The 12507-nt window shown below is 38.0% G+C and overlaps 1 long non-coding RNA gene across 2 annotated transcripts in view; it reads right to left on the reverse strand.

Moving 5' to 3' along the window:
• Positions 1-12507, reverse strand: part of LOC108496321 — a 31500-nt gene that overhangs the window by 2986 nt on the left and 16007 nt on the right. For both annotated transcript variants that reach the window (XR_001874417.1, XR_001874416.1), the window contains one exon: positions 7328-7447. This is a non-coding gene — a long non-coding RNA (uncharacterized LOC108496321). The remainder of the gene's footprint in view (positions 1-7327; positions 7448-12507) is intronic.

A 12507-nucleotide genomic window follows, 5' to 3' on the forward strand; every position in this document is an offset into this window, starting at 1 on the left:
TGGCAGCAGCAGAATTCATGTTCATCTTTCAAAAGTTACCTCCTTCCAGATGTGAAGTCCTTCCAATAAATACATGAAAGGCAGGAGCCTTCCATAAACTTAGTAGTAAGATTTTCAGCATTGGTGAAATAACACATCTACTTTTTTTCCAAAGAACATTTTTCTGAACTGTTCAAGACCCTTAGTCTGGAGAGAAAGCTTAACATAAAAATGAGAGCCCGTGCAGGGAGTAGAAAGTAAGGCCTCAACATATATCTGAACCAGTCTTAATTGCCTTTGACATTACCTAATATCCTTCAAATCAATACATGGAAACTATACACAAGGAATGCTTGCTAACATTGCTTAATCCTGCCAAGAAGGAATTTAATTTGTGTCTGCACTGGGGAGGGAGTGGGTTACAACTTTATCAATTCTGAATTCCATCAAAGGAATGAAAGTGGAATATCAAATTTTCTGAATAAGTAACTTATGAGAAATCCTTCATCAGTTGCTGAAGATCCTGCAGAGCTAGTTACGCTAATAGGAAAAATTGCATAAAATATGCATTTGTCCAAACACTGAAATAACATTCTGAGCCAAATTCCTCTGATTTTAAAGATGTTTCATTTTTTTCCTACCCCAGAGCCTGTAACACTCTGCTAATCTACAAGCCCTGCTGATGCTCTCTACACCTTATGGCTCCATCATTCTGAACAGACATACCAGAACAAAGACAAATATGTGATGCCCTTCAACAGTTCTCCTTCTCAGAGGATGATTAAATTCTCTCATATGAAACTAAATGCTCTTCCTGTTTGTCTCTTTGTACTGAGACTGATACTGAATGCTTATCCCTGCTGTCCCAAAAACAACAATCTGGTGCAGTAAATCTAGACCTGGTGTCTTTGCTATAGTTTAGAAAAAAATCAGTATTTCACCAAATTGACATATGTGTTCTAACTGAATTAACGGCATTAGTCATTTTTAACTTGCACACATAAATGAATAGTTACAATATGGTCTGCATAAATAACAGTGTTGACTAATGAATACATAAACATAATTTTATGGCTGTATTTATTCAGTAAAGTTGGTTTTGATGTAGTTTTATGAGAGGTGGGCACACCTATGATGTAAAAGGAAGGAGAGGCCATGCAGACATACAGCAGCATGTGCTGCAGCAACAGTAGGAATGGAGTGGTTGCTGTCAGCTCAGTACCCTTATTACACTGCCTCCTTGTCTTCAAACTTGATAAATTAGTATCAGGTTTGACTTACCTCTGTTTGAAGGGAAAAAATAAATCAGTTGCCCAAAAAACATGACTTGTATTATTAGTACATGAATAACAGAACTCTTTATCAAACACTGAATTTAAGTAAAGACTGTCCGAATTGATCCCTTAAGCTTTTGTAACTTTGAAACACATTCCCCATGTTGAAGCAGAGAAAATAAAACCCCTATAAATAGGGATATTTTTAACTCTAGGAGTAAAACTAATGATTATAGCACTCCGTATCACTTAGAATTTCTAGTCACTTCAGCTAAAGTCCCTTATAAAAACTATTTTAGCATTTGACAACAAGTACTGAAGAATTCATATTGTGAATTGGAAAAATACCAGAAGAAAAGGTTGGGGGTGGCAATGGAGGAGTAGGAACATGTTTAGCAAGAAATCTCATGAGAACGCTGTTCTGGAAGATCATTCCTATTCTAAATATAAACCTTTAATACATTAGCCATCTTGGCTTTAACATCATATAAAATATTTCCAGTCTGAAGCAAAACCAGCAAGACAAGATCATTCTCTGCAATCTACCCATCCCTTACAAAGAACAGAAGGTTTGCAATTCTGGTTGGAGGTTCTAGTGGATTTTGTACCACAAGTCTCCTAATTTGCGTTCCGCACGTGAGGAAGAACACCTTTATTGTGTGAGTGACCACGCACCGGAACAGGTTGCTCAGAGAGGTTGTGCAGTCTCTTTCCCTTGAGATATTCAAAAGCTATCTGGACACAATCCCGAGTAACCTGCTCTAGGATGACCCTGCTTGAGCAGGGAGGTTGGACCAGATGACCCACTGTGGTCTCTTCCAACCTGACCTATTCTGTGATTCTCTCATTCTTTTTCTTATTGTTATCTTGAAATGTCTAACTAAACTTGCCTAAACCATAAGGGTCAGATAAGTTGCGGTCTAGATCTTTAGTTTACTCAGGATGCCAAGTGAAATACTCAGTGTAACTCTAGGAGAAACAGTGTTTATGATGTCATAAGTAAAAAGTCTGCCCTTGTGGCACTTATTTTTATTCTATGTCATTCGGAGTTGCCTTTTTCCAAGTCCTGAATGTTTTGTACCTACATTAAACACTCAGTACAAGGTTTTCTTTTGTTAAACCAGTTGTCACTTTAATGTGATAGAATTGGCTGAGCAGTAACAGGTGACAGCTCTAGTCATCTATGCTCTCCAGATGGAACTATCTTGTGTTCTTTCATAAACCCTTTACTTGTCACTGAGGACTCTGAGGCAGCTGTTCACTGGAAGATCAATGAAATACTAGTTTCAGAGGTTACTAGAGAAATGGAAGAGCTAAATATGATCTTAACTAGTCATTACCTGGGAAGAGAACAATGACTCACATCAATTTCAGAAAGTTAAACAGCCTTTTAGAAACTGCCATGACTCACAAGTACTGCACGCACACACATACACACACAATCTTATTCTCTGTTCAAGGCATTTAGTTCTTCTGTAGAGAAACTAAGCTCTCTCCTCCCTGAACCTGCAACAGCCTTATATTAATGTAATTACCTTGACATTAGACAGCTAATTGATTCAAAGACGTAGATGCTATATATGCATTTCTTGCTGACTGGGTTGCATAAACTGTTGACCTATAAACTGCTGTGAAAAAACACATAATAGAAATGAAGTTTTTTTTCTTTTTTTCTAACAGATTTTGTTTGCTTTGGATTGCAAGTAAAGCAACTCTCAAAATCAAACTAACTCCAGGCAGGCTTGCTTTGAGGACATAGTTTTCTAAAATAAAATTTTTTTTCAGCGAGTATTCAGGTGAGGGGTTATTTTGGTTTCTGAAGCATTCATTTGAGTCATAATAATTCAGTATCCATTGAAATAATTAACACAAGCAAAGCTGAAGGTAGCCAGGCTAGAAGACTCTGTCTGGAAATGGAAGCAAAGATGATATTTTAGCAGTGCTGGTATTTCCAATTCATGTTAATGATCCATCAGTTACTACTGTAACTTACATATATATGTATGCTACCTTTTGAGGGATACTTTGGACATTAAAATAACTGAAAATCAACAAGCACTTTTGCTAATTTAAACTGCAAAAGGGTTTTCCACTGCAATGATTACAGTATGACCAGAAAACACACATGCATTCAATGAAGATCATACAGCAGGAAAAGGTAATGCACTGGACAACCTTCTGAGTATTCTTCACATATTTGTTCTGGCCCAGATGGAGAAGCTAATTCATGATAATTAGGGTGTAAATTTCCAAGCACTGCAGCTTAGCTGCCCTAGTTCCCACTAAGGCCACTTTGTCTTGCTAGGAGAAAGTAATCTTGCTTTGAAAGTACAGTAAGTTGTTTTCCTTTTAAACTGAAGCATCTCCAGCAAGGATAGTGTGAATTAGTGACATGTAAATTCTCACACAAATTATATCACAAATTTAACAAAAGTCACTAGGAAAATCAATTAAGATGACCTATATCCACAAACAGCGTTACTGAGTTCTTTTTTGCCTTGAAGAGGAGGGACTAGTGTATCCCAAGAAAGGAGGTAGAATTACTGTAAATGAGCTTAAGTAGCTGAGTAAACAGTTTGATCTGCCTACCAACTAACTACTCACCTGAGCAACTAAGATAGCTGAACATGGCACGGTGTGCCCACACTGCAGTGAGCCTGACACAGCAGCTGAGAGAAGTTGTCCTCTGATGGTTGTTTACCAGACTGTCTGAAATAAGCAAATTCAATTCTTATCCGAAAAGTGTCTGCCTTGCAAAACGCAGAAGAATGAGATTCCCCTGCTGATCATCTTGGTGCAAGCGAAGAGGAACAAAAACTTAATTACCCTTCTGCTCCAACAAATGGTACCTCCTCACTAAAATCCAGAAACTGCATTGGGGAGTGTCTACGCCTTTACCCATTCCAAAATCATCCTATGTGGATTATTTCATCCTGCAGGGCTGCCAGGCCTGAATTTAAACCAAACACATTACGCTGTTTGCAATTCTTTGATTGTATTTGTCAATATTCTTTGCTATCAGGTTTAGGACTTCATTTTAAGTAAGTAAAAATATGCTTTTAACTACAAAACTGCATGAAATCTTCCATTTTCCCCACTACACAGCCAGGGTCTTCTTTAAAAAGATAACTTTGAGTTTAGAAATTCCAGTTCTAGGAACATTAATTTAACAGTGCTGCAAGGCAAAGATATATTAAGCCTGTTTGAATTCCTAGGTGAGATGTGAAACAAAAGTGGGGGGAGTCTCCAGATAAACTAAGAGCAATTGTTTGACAGCATTCTGGTCCAAGGCTGCATGGACCATAGTCATATAAACTCATTTTATGCACTGTCTTTTTCATTAACTTAATTAATGTCTTCTGTCTCTGAACATCGTATGTGAATTCCAAACCCTGCAATTCTGGGCCTCAAATCTGAGGCATCTGAATTTACTGTCATGTTCTATTGTGAAAGTAGATCACCACACGATTTCATATCTGAATATCTGTCAGATTCACAGGTGCTAACAGCAGACATTCATCCTTCTGTCTATACAACTTCTTAAATGAGATTCTGCTTCAACACGCAAGTTTTATGGTATTGATATGAAAATGTGCTTTTTCACAACAATAACTAATATTTTACTATCTTTGACACCAAGAAAAATGTTTCTTAAATACTACAGAACATTTTGAGACAGTCTGAGATATGCATGAAATGTCCCTACAGGAAAGCCAGTTTATTCAAGGGACTGGCATATATTTTCAGTCTGCTTTATATTTTAGAAGTGGCTGTAATCTCAGACTAACTAGATATTTGAGAAATCCTGAAAGATAGAAGATTGGAAAAGATAAAAACCATCTTAAGCAAAGGGAATAGCCTTAGAAAGATCAACATTTTTGCATGTTTAATTACTTGTTCCATTATTTTTATGTTAATTTAAATTAAACAAGTAACAAGAAGAGAGCAAGAAAGAAATAATGAGGACCGATGATTAATCTAGGTAAAATTGTATGAAATGAAACTAAATTCTTTCTATAACAAAGTAGCAGGTCTTGGGAAGGAATGAGCAATAAAGTCGTATATCCTAACTCTGTGATCTGTTTCACAGTGCTGTCGGATTTTTGCCACTCTTAATATTGTGTATTTAATTATTCCTACCTAAATGAAGTAGCTCTTGCCTTTCTTTGTTGAGTTGCATATACTTTTCATACTGATTTCTTAACTTGTCATGACGATTCTCAATTTATATCCTACCCTTTCACAGGCAGTTAAGGGATCCTCTGCAGCTGATGGCTGAATGCTATTTGATAATCCTCTCTACTGTGTTATCCAAAATATTAATGGGAGTTTTGACTAGTGCTAGACCTAAGGTGGAATGCTATGTACAAAATCCTTTCATTTAGACAGTGAATCGTGAATAGTAAAAAATAATAGCAAAACCAGCTGCATTTTCCCAACATGATGCAGCAGTACTCAGAAAAATAGTTGCATGTTTTATCACAAATGGAATAAATCTGGAATGAAAGCAGAAAATATTGTACTAGGATATATAAGACAGAATGCAGCACTGAAGATGTGAAGTAGTGACATTTTGGAACATTACACTTGTGAAAACTATGTTCACATGTTTGAGATAATTCAGGAGATATTAGAGATATGAGCCTTGGAAATAAGGCAGAAAGAACTGAGCTCATTCTACCTAAAGAAAACTCTGAAGACACACAGGAAAACAGTCTTCAGATATGTAAAGTGGTAGTAAGTGTGGAAATATAATATTCTTTGCCCACTACAGATTGAGTAAAATGTAATGGTCTTAAAATATAAAAAGTGATTTACATTAGGAATTAGAAAGACTTTTCTATTGATAAAGATGTGAAATTGAGAATATGTTGCTAAACTTGCATGTTCCCAACATGATACTAAAAGTCATGTAAAAATGTCAAGCAAATCATGCTTCCATAACCGACCTTTGAAAATGCCATGCACACTGCATCCAAGGTCTAAGACTGGATGTTTAGCTAGATTTTGGTTATAAATTACAAACCAGAGACTCATTACCTTAGCTAACACACTCTAAATCACAAAACAAATAGAAAGGTTTAGGTTGGAAGGGTCCTTTAAAGATCACCTGGTCCAACCCCCTTGCCATGGGCAGAGACATCTTCCAATCCATCATGTTGCTCAAAGCCCCATCCAACCTGACCCTGAACACTTCCAGGGATATCCAAGCTGACAAGGTTTAAGAGCTATGGAGACAGAAGAAATGCAGATGATTACCTGCAGATGATTAAGGAACCATCCAGATCTGTTATTTAGAGTCCTACACAGTTTTTGACAGGTGACTGTAAAATATGGTTTTGAAATAATTATTTTAACCTGCTATTGTGAGTAGGACAAATGAAGCCAAAAGTTCAAGGGTGTAAACCTTCTATGAAAAAATCAATGATAATGTGGAGACTATTTACACTAGATATTTATGCAATCCTCATTATGGCAGTATCAGGACTTTTTCCAATATTTAATGTATTTCTCTTCACAATAATGCTGTAAGGTCAGTGAATCTGTGAAACTGCACAAAAATACAAGATTTGTGAATCCCTAGAGGAAATGCTCAGTAAAGCAATCATGAAGAGTAATCCAGTAATGAGATATCCCCTTGGGGGAAACCACACTTGATTTCTCTCTCTCTGTTTTTTTCAGATCTGCCAATATTACTGAATCCAGATATACTGGACAGACTATACATGTACAGATCAGCTGAGCATGTGCCACCAGTTCAGCACAGACCAGGACAGGTGCTGTTAGATACTCACCCAAGCTGTTAACATGCACATTAATGTGCAGCTACTCTCATCAAGTATTGGTCACCCAACAACAAGATGTTCTTTTCTTGCTGTCTGAAAAATTGGCAATTGCCTTCCAGAACGTGTTGTGCTGGAAGGCTTAGCAGGTATGTTGTTTACCTATTTTATCCAACGAGTAATTGCATTTAAAGTACATAAATAAGCCTTACTTAGGCATGCACCTAACAAGCCAAACTTAAAATTCAAATAACGAAATTATTTTATGAATCTGACACTAAAATGACTTACCAAAAGCCACAGAATGAGCAGTCATGTCTCAGACCCAGGTTGTCTTCTTAGTTGCATGACTATCTATTCTGCTTCATTGTCTCTCTCTGTGGTCTGATTTTTCAAAGAAGAATTTTAAATCTAGAAGAACAGAAATCCAAGGTCAGGTATGCAGGGCAGGAAAAAAATTATGTGGTGACCATCTCAGGAAGGTTTGAACACATTTTTTCATCTTTCTGGTCCTTGGCTGTAATAGAAATACAGCCTAATTAATAGATTTCTTAAAGTGTCTATCAAACTGCAACGTTACTTTTCTTTGTATGTTATCAAATGAGGATCCAATCCTGAAGTGTGTCTAAAATACAAATAATGCATACATATTATATACACAAATAATAGGTTTTACTTTTCTGAGTGTACCCACAGGTATTTCATGAGTGTGAACCACTCACATTAAGGCTTTTGAATCAGATCCATCCTCACAGATTACATTTAAACCAATATTCAAAGAACCACGAGATAATATATTTTGTGTTTCATTTTCATTTTGCAGAGAATTTTTTCTTAAAAATTTGAAAGAAATGAGTTCCAGTTTCTGCAAAAGAACAGAGGCAGAGTTAAGCTACATCACTTATTCTAGATTTGAGAACATTTTGCATGGCCATTGAGAAGATCAGTTCATTAGAAAGTCCAAAACTTGTGACTTGAGCATAAAATCTTTTCACAACACCAATATTAGGATACTTTGGAACTGAAAAGCAAAGCCTTCAGTTCTGTAAATACAAACGGCTTCCTGAATTAAGTACTAGAGAGAGCATCATCCTGAGCATGAGCTCTGGAGCCTACAACACCAAGTAGGGAAGGGAGTGGGATGTCAACCAGCAGGAGAAAGGTCTGCTGCTGGCCCAGATGTATACCTCTGTGGAAATTCGACCTCCATTTTCACCACTGCAGCTCCTGAGAATCAAGCAGGTATCTTAGAAAACATCAGTACTTGAACAAAATTCTGGATGTTAAACTGAGAGAATGCATAATAACTTCAGTTTTATGAGCATGGACCTGGATGCTGTAATTTTAACAGAACTATGCAGATTTGGTGCCCCCTGCTGTCTTTAACTACCAGAGTGGCCCATGAAAAATAAAAGTGCTTAAATACACTGAACAGCACAAAACACCCCCAAAGGGCAAATTAAGGATGCTGCTCAAAAAGGCACATTTAAACTAGAATGTGAGTCCACAGACTACTTTGGTGAAGCATCCAGGAGCTGAGAAAAGCAGAGCTTTTTGTTGGTAATAATCACAAATGGGAAAAGCATTGAGTGCACCATTGCCAATGGGAACCACAGAGACCTTGGCACTCCTCCATTGCTTGAAAGCAGGACCACAGAAAAGACTCGGTCTCTTGTGGGGATAAAACCACATGAAATCTTTGTGGTCTCTTTTTTCTTGCTCAGCGCTGGGTCTGCTACATTCCTGCCTCTCTACTCCAAAAAGAGAGTTTAAACAGGCTCTACTTTCCTATGATGATAGCATCTAGAGGTCCCAAAAAATATTAGTACCAGTGGTACCCCCAGGTACACAGTGGGTGCATCTCCATAAGTTTTTGTTATCACCTAAAATGGAAGACATGCTCCAGGAGCATACCCAATACAGCAGGCTCCTGCAGGGGACAAGCCCAGAGCTAACCCAAAACACAACCCCTCTAATGCATACAGCACAGCTCTTGGGGTGGCAGCACAACCTGCTTCTCTCTACTGAGCAAACCTTCCTGGGCCACGCTGCATGCTAAAGGAAAGGTACCCACTTAATAAGACTCACCTGCTGAATCTCACTGCCACTGAGGGCGATTTTCTAACCTCTCTGTCCCTCTAGCTGCTTGTTCCCAGTCCATCCACTTTGTTAGCCCCGGCAACCTTCAGACGGAACAGTGAGCTTGCTTAACTTCCAGACTCAATCAAAAACTAATACCTGCTTCTTTTTTTTTCCTTTTTCCCAGGGCTGGTTTTCAGTTGGATCAGTTTATTGTATGGTCATGCGGGTGCCTGGTCTGATGTAAGAAGGAGGAGGAATGTCCCTTTGGCAGCAGTACAGTCTCAGATTGGCTTAAGCTAATCATGAAACTTCTGTCCTAAATCAAATAAGGGTGTGAGGTGTCAGTTGGTGCAATGGCTTGTCCAAACTAACAGAGCACATTTCTAGCACAGCTGGGTTGAAATTCTGCTATAATCAATGGCTGATATATTATATCCCTAATTTATTTTCATTTCTCTGTTGGTCTCTCATCCCTTCCTTGTACTCCTCCCAGAATACTACACAATGTAAGTGATGGTGAAGCAAAGCTACAGTGCCCCATCTGAGCCTCTGCAAAGCAGCAGACAGGACTTTTGGAGGAAGAATGTCTAAGTGATTTTCTAATGCAAATCAACAGTAGGTTAACAACTGATAACTTTGCTTACACTCAAAGACATTTCTTTAAAGGGGCCTTTGTTCAGTAGTCACAAGTAACCAATCAATTACTTCCTCCCTTGGCTATCTGCACTTGAAGATGAAAAAAATCAAACAAAATATTCCACAGAGACAATCCTGTCTTGCTGTGAAAAGGGGTGTTCAGTGCCTGTATTCCTGAAGCCATGGGTGCTAAAAGAGCGCTGTGCTGTACTTCAAGCAGATGTGCTGCAGAGGATGCTTCATCATTTCATATTCTCCTCATGCTGGAAGGCTTTTAGGACTGACATTGAATCTATGAGTCACTGACACTTCTGGAAAGGCTTTCTGGTGAACAAGATGAAATTTCTGTCATTTGTAGTGTCTGAGAAGGTTTTTCAACTTCAAGAGAAAAGAACTTATTCAGTTTCTCTGACACTTATTTATACATCCAAGTTCTAAATGGCCATTTTCAACTCTTGAACTCCTGTGACTTAGTGAAATGGTATGATCTGTATTACATCTTCTGTAGCAGTATTTAAACAAATATCCTTAATAAAATCTTGCTCACTCCCACCATCTAGAAATCCTATTTTGTATTTCACACATTTTATTTTTATATCTCAGCATTCAAAACACCAGAAGGCAAGAGTCTGGCCTGATAACTATTAAATTAGTTGCACTCTGATGCAAAATCAACTTGCTTACTTGTTATTTTACTCAGTGAACTGGCTGCAGGAGCTGTCTAAAAATTCATTTCTATCTCCTCTACACGTTGTGTAAGTCAGCAGTCTGTCCTCTATTCACCTCTTTTCAGGGTGAAACACAGCCACACATAGCCATGTCAGGGGTTGTGCAAGAAGAAGATTATGAGGGTGGATCCACTTGTTTTGATCTCCCAGCAGAGCACTCTGGTTCACTCTGCTAGCAGGCTCCTGCAGCCACTTTCTTGCTCTTTTTCCACCCCTAAGCTCTCTTCTTTCCCCTTTTCTTGTTTTTCTCCCTGAAATCAATAAATTTATGTGCATATCTGGCAGCCACCACTTGCAGACAGCCAGACCTTGATGCTCTTGAGAACAAGGAGCAAATTTTTAACTATTGAAATAAAGTTGAGTGCTGGAAGAGCTGGTTTGTCACAGAAGGGAGTGTGCAGAGGGATGAGCATGGAGGTTTAAGTCAGAAGGTCTTATTATCACTAGACCTCAGGGCACTGGCTAATCAGTAGGGGTGTAGCTTTATTAAGAAAACTGTATTTTATGATATTTATGTCTGTATCTGAAACATTCGGTTTCAGTAAGACACCAGAGACACTTCATGAGCCACTGGAGTGCTACATCATAGCAATTAATAACAATTACTAGGAGATTCTCTTCCAGGGCATGCCAGGCCCCAGTGTGTAGGAAGGGGTAAAATACATCACTACTCATGTCTTTCAAGTATGCTCTTCCCAACACATCAACTAAGGTGAATACCAACATACAAGTCAGACTTCTTTCTTCTCTCAGCATACTCTTTTTCCTCTGATTCGAGTATTGGAACACATTTAATCTAGTACATATCTGGATGTTCTTTTACCTAAAAATGTAGATTTGCACATTGTGAGTTGTAACTTTCTCCTCAGAGGATAAGAAAACACTCTTAGAATAAAGAATACTGAACCGGGAAGCAAAAAACTCCAAACTCAGTTCACAACGTAAACAAAAGACCATGCACTTACTCCACTTGTTAGACATCCTGTCTAGAATAGGATGGCAAATTGCCCAAGGTTTTGTTTATGCTGGCTAGCAAAATACGCTATAAACAAAGCAGAAGACAAACTAGTTTCTAACGTGACTTGTACAGTCTTTGAGGAATAAAATCCAGCTTTTTAAGGCTAAAAACCAAAACAAACAAACAAGCTAGTGGAAGGATTGAAATGAGCTACATGTAATATAAAAACCAAAACAAAACAAGAGCAGGCATCAATGACCTAGAGCCAGAATCCAAGTCATTCAAACTCAGAATAAATAGTGGAGAGACACTAAGCAAAACCAAATTTCTGTAGCAATTATCCATGTTTCAGGGTTAGTTTAAAGAGCGAAAGATCTGCTCATGAGCTCCTTCTGGAGACTAGACTAGAATTGTGCCAAGTGTATACACGTGTTAGTATATCAGTAAGCACCAGTATATATTCTTATGTTAGAACAACCTTGTATCACACACACTTGTTCTTATCAGAAGCTGGAAGACAAAAACGCTCTTTATCCTGCAGTTAACAACATCAGGTGACAATCTGTTAGCAACACAGTAAACAGTGCACTTTATCAAGCATTATTTAATTTTCTTTGGGCACACTTTTCTACCTGTTTCTATCTTTTTGTGTCCTTGTAAAGATTGGGGCAGCAGGGTATGAAATCAGGACTAGTAAATGTTACAGAATTGCAAATAATGACATATAAAAACTGTATTTTTCATTATAAATAAATTTAGGTCCAACGTGTACAGTTTCGAAAGGTATTTTTATCTTGAATTCAGCATTTAAGGATTTAGTGACAAATATTTCATATGATACTCTTAAATGTGAAACCATTAAAAAAAATGCAAAAAAATTAATATTGATGTTCTTACAAAATGATGGCGTAACACAGCCTTTCAGCTTGTGTGTGTGTATGTCTGTCAGTCTGTCTGTCTTGGTTCTCTCCTCGCCCTGACACAAGTGGACTCGCCAGCATGTTTCATTGCTCCCTTTCTAGCCACAGTTTCTCTGCATGAAAACTGGATAGAGATGAATCAATGGT

This window comes from Lepidothrix coronata, unplaced genomic scaffold (assembly GCF_001604755.1).
Source record: "Lepidothrix coronata isolate B3197 unplaced genomic scaffold, Lepidothrix_coronata-1.0 Scaffold38, whole genome shotgun sequence".
NCBI lineage: Eukaryota > Metazoa > Chordata > Aves > Passeriformes > Pipridae > Lepidothrix > Lepidothrix coronata.